The sequence below is a fragment of the Vipera ursinii genome, assembly GCF_947247035.1.
Source record: "Vipera ursinii genome assembly, chromosome: 17".
Classification (NCBI taxonomy): domain Eukaryota; kingdom Metazoa; phylum Chordata; class Lepidosauria; order Squamata; family Viperidae; genus Vipera; species Vipera ursinii.
Window position 1 is genome coordinate 6,115,873 of NC_139530.1, and position 7,717 is coordinate 6,123,589.

The window sequence follows — 7,717 nt, forward strand, 5'->3', positions numbered from 1 at the left end:
GGAGCTTGATGCTGGCACCAGGTGTTCCCTCAAATATCCTGGACCCTCGCCGTTTAGGGCTTTATAGGTCATCCCCAGCATCACTGGTGCGGGTGCTGCATCACTGGAGGCTTTGAAGAAGAGCCATTTGTCTTGGAATGGTATCCGGTTTCCTGCTTGAGACTTGCGTTCCCCTGGATAATTGTTCTCCCGGTCAGGAAATCTCTCCTTAATTCTAGGCTGGATCTCTCTTTCCGGATGAGAGATTCTGGAGAGATGGCCATCCGATCTCTTCTTAAAAGCCTCCAGCGAGGGAGCAGCCGCAACTTCTAGTGGCAAGCAGTTCCACTGGTTAACTGTCCTCGCCGTTAGGAAGTTTCTCCTTAATTCCAGGTTGCTTCTCTCCTCGATTAGTTTCCCTCCGTTGTTTTTTTTTTTTTGTGCCCCTGGGAAAATAAGTTGATCTCCCTCTACTTTCTGGCAACCCCCCTCAATTCCTTGAATACTGGTCCTTGCTTCTCCTCTAGACTAAGGTAAAGGTTCCCCCGCACGTGCGTGCTAGTCGTTTCCGACTCTAGGGGCTGGTGCTCATCTCCATTTCTTTCTTTCTTTTTTTTAAATCCCATTTATATCCCACCCTTCTCCGACGACTCAGGGCGGCTTACAATCTAAGAAGCACAAATCAATGTGTTTAGCAGTAGCCTTCATTCTATGTATATGCCTGCTTATTAGGGCTTTCGGGGGGCCCCCGAGCGGCATTATTACAAAGTCAGCTTAATTGCCCCCAACAATCTGGGTCCTCATTTTACCTACCTCGGAAGGATGGAAGGCTGAGTCAACTGTGAGCCTGGTGGGACTCGAACCTGCACTAATGGCAGGCAGCTGGTGTTACTTACGGAGGCATTAGCCCACTGCTCCACCAAGGCTTTCAAAGCCGAAGAGCCAGCGCTTGTCCGAGGACGTCTCCGTGGTCATGTGGCCCGGCATGACTAGACGTCAAAGGCGCACGGAACGCTGTTACCTTCCCACCGAAGCGGTCCTTATTTTTCTACTTGCATTTTTTTTACGTGCTTTCGAACTGCTAGGTTGGCAGAAGCTGGGACGCGTAACAGGCGCTCACTCTGTTACGCGGCACTCGGGATTCGACCTGCCAAACTGCCGACCTTCTGATTGACAAGCTCAGCATCCTAACCCACTCAGCCACCACATCCCTAGACTAGACTAGACGTACACAATTCCGGTAACCTATTTCTCAAAGCAAAAGAAGGCAAAACGTCCTAACCCACTGAGCCACCACGTCCTCTAGACTAGCCATACCCAATTCCTGCAAACGTTCTTGATATGTTTTTTTTTTGTCTCTGTGCTTTTAATCAACTTAGTTGCTTCTTCTCTGCACTTTTCCCAAGGTCTCAACATCTTTTTTGACCAAAACTGGATGTGGAAGTGATGGGCTAGATGCCAAAACAAAGCAAGATTAGGCATACACGCTTCAAAAGAGTCCAGGAAGTCTCTAATTGCGGAGTTTGTCTGGTAAGAACAAAGGACGCCTATTCACAGGGAACATGCTGGGGTAAAGCCTGTAACAATTTGGGGTGGTTAAAAAGCTGATAAAACTAACAAAGACTTAGGCCTCTTGCAAGCTCAGCTAAAAGCTAGGAGTAGAGATGGCCTGGAGTCAGGGGTCTTCAAACCTGGCAACTTTAAGACTTGTGGACTTCAACTCCCAGAATTCCTCAGCCAGCTGGCTGAGGAATTCTGGGAGTTGATGTCTACATGTCTTAAACTTGCCAAGTTTGAAGACCCCTGGCCTGGAGCAAATAGGATGTGTATTAGATAACTCCTGAAGCATTCATTAGCCAAGGCTTAGGACTGGGGACAGCTAGAGACCAATAGAATAATTGTTAAGATTATTATTGAAATGTTTATTAGATGATATAAGATAACCATCAGGGATGCGGTGGCTCAGTGGGTTAGGATGCTGAGCTTGTCGATCAGAAGGTCGGCAGTTGGGCGGGTCGAATCCCGAGTGCCGTGTAACAGAGTGGAGCGCCTGTTACTCGTCCCAGCTTCTGCCAACCTAGCAGTTCGAAAGCACGTAAAAATGCAAGTAGAAAAATAGGGATTAACCTCCCTGAGCACAAAAACAGTATTTTTTTCATAAGCCGAGGAATTCAGGAATTCAGCCCCATCAGGCTCAGTGGGTTAGGACGCTGAGCTTGTCGATCAGAAGGTCGGCAGTTTGGCGGGTCGAATCCCGAGTGCCGCGTAGCAGAGTGAGCGCCTGTTACTCGTCCCAGCTTCTGCCAACCTAGCAGTTCGAAAGCACGTAAAAAATGCAAGTAGAAAAATAGGGACCACTCCGGTGGGAAGGTAACAGCGTTCCGTGCACCTTTGGCGTCTAGTCATGCCGGCCACGTGACCACGGAGACGTCCTCGGACAAGCGCTGGCTCTTCGGCTTTGAAACGGAGATGAGCACCGGCCCCTAGAGTCGGAAACGACTAGCACGTGTGTGCGGGGGAACCTTTACCTTTACCTATAAGATAACCTTTATTGTCATTTTTTACTGTGGGCACAACGGCACACATCAAAAATGAAATTTAGTGGCCCGTTCTCAAAGTGAACACGTACATGACACACACCGAGCCACACTACATACAACATATGTATAGACCCACAGCCCTGCATACTGTAGATAAGAAATAAATATGAAACACTGCCCATCTTGAATATGTATAACGGAAAGAGGAAGCTTGAGAATTCGCAAGGTTGAAATGAAACTCTGGCTGAGTCTGAATATTCTGCTCCACCTTCTGCTTTAGTGAAACTGTACAAAGCTGTCTTAATTCTGTGGTTTGAGCTTTGTGGCCAGGATCCGCTTTCTCGGGGTACTTCATTGTTGAAAGAAAAGTCTTCATCGTGGTTCAGTCCAAGCCGGGAATAAACGGCATGGCGACTGCTTTAGGACGAAGGTTGCAGTTTATTGAAAGAGGAGAGCCAGACAGGAAGAGGGCTCTGGAAGAAGAAGAGAGTGAGCACACGTAGGGAGTGGGTTTTTATACCCTCCGGAGCCTTTTGCTTGGAGCTGCTTCCTGTTCCGGTTTGAGGCTTTGTATTTCCTGTGTCACGTATTCTGGGTGTGCCCTTTGGCATCTGTGGGTTAATCCTATTGTGTCCTGTCTTAGATTTTGGGTGGGGTATGTAGATTTTAGGGGTCTTTGCCTTCCTAAACTTCTACTTTCAACTTTCCTGAATGGTTTACATCTGCATTTCTACTAGAGCTGGTTTCTGCTTGCGGGAGGGAAACTGGGGGGCTATTAAGAGCCTTGGTGGAGCAGTGGGCTAATGCCTCCTTAAGTAACACCAGCTGCCTGCAATTAGTGCAGGTTCGAGTCCCACCAGGCTCAAGGTTGACTCAGCCTTCCATCCTTCCCAGGTAGGTAAAATGAGGACCCAGATTGTTGGGGGCAATTAAGCTGACTTTGTAATAATGCCGCTTGGGGTGTGTGGAAAGCCCTAATAAGCAGGCATATACATAGAATGAAGGCTATTGCTAAGTTTGTAAAGCTGCCCTGAGTCTTCGGAGAAGGGCGGGATATAAATGGAATTAAAATAAATAAATAAATAAATTTGGGGCTGTTAAGAAAAACTGGGCACGCTTTTCTGCCTCTTGAAGATCCTTTGAGGAAATATATTTTTCGGCCCTTTTAATACTTCCTTCTCTGGGGGGTGGGGATGACTTCCTACACCAGGGGTCAGCTACCTGAAACAGTGAAAGAGCCACTCGGAACCGGTTCCCTCACAAAAGGATAAACTGGGAGCCGCAAAAAAAATGTGTGCACATGTGCGTACATGCGCGCATGCGCAGAACAGGGTTTGACTGAAGAGTGGAGCCAAGGCGAGATATGCACCTACCCTGCATATTTGAATTGATTGATTGAACTTTTTTAGTCCCACTTTTTTTTTTGGACTGCACATGGCAGAGGACTAGGAGCCGCAGGAGACGGCTGAAAGAGCCGCATGCGGCTCCTGAGCCGCGGGTTGCAGACCTGTGTCCCACACCAATAAAAGACGACGAAACTGGCACCTTGTGTCTGGTGTTCTTCATCGTCCTCGGCACCAAGGCCAGACTCGAACTGGGGACAACAGAAGAAGAATCTTGTGTCTCTTCTTGACGGAGCTCAGAGGGACATCTCCATCCAGTGGTCAACATTAGTGGGCACCTACAAAGTCCCGCGGGTTTCTGTGTGAATGAGAAGAGAGCTGGAAGGGGCCTTAGAGGTCATCTAGTCCAACTCCTTGCTCAAGCAGGAGAACCTATGCCAGTGATGGCGAACCTTTTGGAGACCGAGTGCCCAAACCCACATGTATCATCGGGTGCCAGGTGGGCATGGCCCATTGGGTGGGTGTGACCAGTTGGGTGCACATGGCCCATTGGGTGGGCATGGCTGAGGTGGTAACGGCAGTCTGGGAGGGACTAAAAAGTTCAATCAATCAATTCCAACTTTGTGAGACCTTTTTTCCCCCCACGGGAAGTTGAAATTGATTGATTGATTGAATTTATTTATTTTTTGCACACGGTGGCGGAGACCTCCAGCGAGAAGGTTTTATAAAACCCAGCTGAAGGCCTAGGACTGGGGCGACAGCGTGCGTGCCAACAGAGAAGGCTCTGTGTGCACGCGTGCCATTGGTTCGCCACCACGGGCCTATGCCATTTCAGTCAGGCGGCTGTCCAGTCTCTTGTTAAAAACCTCGAGCGATGAAGCACCCACAACTTCTGGAGGCAAGCAGTTCCGCTGGTTAATTATCCTCACTGTTAGGAAGTTTCTCCTTAGTTCCAGGTTGCTTCTCTCCTTGATTCGTTTCCATCCGTTGTTTCTTGTCCTGCCTTTGGGTGCTTTGGAGAATAGCTTGACTACCTCTTCTTTGGGGCAGCCCCTCAAGTACTGGAATGCTGCTAGCCCGTTCCCCTTATCCTTCATTTCTCTTTCATGAGGAGGAAGATCCGGGATGGAAAGCACATGTGAAGGAGAGCTTTGTTCCCCTATCTGGAGCCTGGAAACGAAACGAAATCTGGTGAAGAGAAAGGAAAAGTTGTGTTCTGTACCAGCCTGCTACCGGCCCTGCAGCAAAAGCAGGGACAACCCCTTTACAAACGGCAAGAGGCTGGAATAAAGCCTGCCAAATTTATTAACATAAAACAGAGCAAGACAAGACACCAACCATGAAACAGGAGCTATGAAGCAGGAACTATCCAAGCGGTTGCCTTCAGCAAACCAGCCCTCCCACACATTCCCCTTAAATACAGTTCAGGGCGTGGCCTCTCTCTGCCTCCTTCCGAGGTGCCCCATTGCCTTCCTCTGTTTACACCTGATTGACTGCCTCCTGCGTCGGGCGTCCTTGAAGAGGGCCAGCTGTGGGTCATCTTCATCCACGCTGTCAGGCTCACACAGCTGGGTCTCCGTCGTGACCAGGTGGGAGGGGCCCGGCTGAGGGCTCTGCGGAGCCTCAAGGCCATCATCAGCAAGCTCTTCAACACCCCCCTCCTCCTCCTCTGAGTCGTCCGACCCAACTGCCGAACCCATAGGCTGACCCTGAATCACAACAAGTTGCAATGTTGTGCTCCAATCCTTTCCCTTTTATTTCTTTCTATTTATTTCAATAGACTGGACAATCACCTGTCCGAGATGGCATAAGTTCTCCTGCTTGAGCAGGGGGCTGGACTAGAAGACCTCCAAGGTCCCTCCCAGCTCTATCCTATTCTAATTTCTACTGAAGCGGAAGGGACTCTGGGCGGCTCGAAGCTTCGAGCCACAGAGGCAAACTCATACCAATGAAATTGAAAGCAGTTCAAGGCCAGAAAGCGTTGGCCGGCATTTACCTGTCAAGCCTTGTGCAAGGCAGCCCTCGACTTACGATGGCAAATTTCTGTTAAGTGAAACTTTCCTTAAGCGACTTTTGCCCCGTTGTTCACTGAATCGCTGCAGTTGTGACGTTAGTAACACGGTTGTGAAGTGAATCTGGCTTCCCCACTGACTTTGCTTGTCGGAAGGTCACGTGACCTCAGGATGCCACGACCGTCATAAATATGAACCAGTTGCCAAGCGTCAGAATTTCCATCACATGACTGCGGGGACTCTGCGAAGGTCGTACGTGTGAAAGACGGTCATAAGTCACATTTTTCAGTGCGGTTGTAACTTTGAATGATGGTACATCCTTGACATTCAGAAACGGCATTCAGGCTCCTTGTCCCATCGTTCACCATTTTTAAAAAAAACTTGGGGGGAAGATGTCGGGGTCTCCAAACAACCAAACTTTAGCTACGTTCTTCCCGCTTCCCAAAACAAGCCTGGATTAACCTCCCTGAGCACAAAAACACTTATTTTTTTTCATAAGCCGAGAAATTCAGGAATTCAGCCCCATCAGGGAGACCTCGGGCGAGAGAGAAAAAAAAATAAACCCTGTTTCTCAACAAACCTGGTTTGTTTTAAACACGAGTGTTCCAATTGACAAAATAAGCCCTCTAAATTTGCCAGGATGGAAAGTAAACGAACCAGCCAACCAACCACAAAAAAAACCCAGAAACAAGCCTTAGTAAAAATTTCCAAAGCAGGAGAAAACAAACAGGAGTGCAAAAACTACACTGTCCTGTTCTTGCATTTTTCCTTTGCTTTTTAATTTTAGCAAAATAACTGTCTTTTTTTAAATGACATTTCTTCAAACCGAGCTGCCTTTTAATAATAATAATAATAATAATAATAATAATAATAATAATAATAATAATAATAATAATAATAATAATAATAATAATAATAATATGAAGAAGAAGAAGAAGAAGAAGAAGAAGAAGAAGAAGAAGAAGAAGAAGAAGTAGTTGGAAGGGACCTTGGAGGTCATCTAGTCCAACCCCCTGCTCAGGCAGGAAACCTTATACCATTTCAGGCAAGTGGCTGTCCAGTCTCTTCTTAAAAACTTCCAGTGTTGGAGCATTCACAACTTTTGGAGGCAGGTTTGTTCCACTGGTTAATTGTTCACACTGTCAGGAAGTTTCTCCTTAGTTCTAGGTTGCTTCTCTCCTTGATGAGTTTCCATCCGTTGCTTCTTGTCCTGCCTTCAGGAGCTTTGGAGAATAGCTTTTGATCACACTTTAAAATCCTTTGTGCACGGTCATTTGCTTCAGTGTTGTGTCATGCTTTGCCACAACGGGGGAATCCGTAAAGCAATTCTCCCCTCCATTGTGTTCAGCCCCGACACCCATCATTCCCACCCTCACTGGGAATGCTGGGAGCTGTAATCTAAGCCCCCTCCTTCAGACTCCAGAAAGAAACCGAGACTGTGAAAATTGCAATCAGAAGAAAACATTAGTGGGGGGGGGACATTAAAGATAAGGTTTTAGGCAGTAAATGACCCTTGGTGGAGCAGTGGGCTAATGCCTCCTTAAGTAACACCAGCTGCCTGCAATTAGTGCAGGTTCGAGTCCCACCAGGCTCAAGGTTGACTCAGCCTTCCATCCTTCCCAGGTAGGTAAAATGAGGAGCCAGATTGTTGGGGGCAATTAAGCTGACTTTGTAATAATGCCGCTTGGAGGGGGTGTGAAAGCCCTAATAAGCAGGCATATACATAGAAGGAAGGCTATTGCTAAGCTTGTAAGCCGCCCTGAGTCTTCGGAGAAGGGCGGGATATAAATGGGATTAAAATAAAAATAAATAAATAAATCTTCTGGGGAAAAAAAACCAGGAC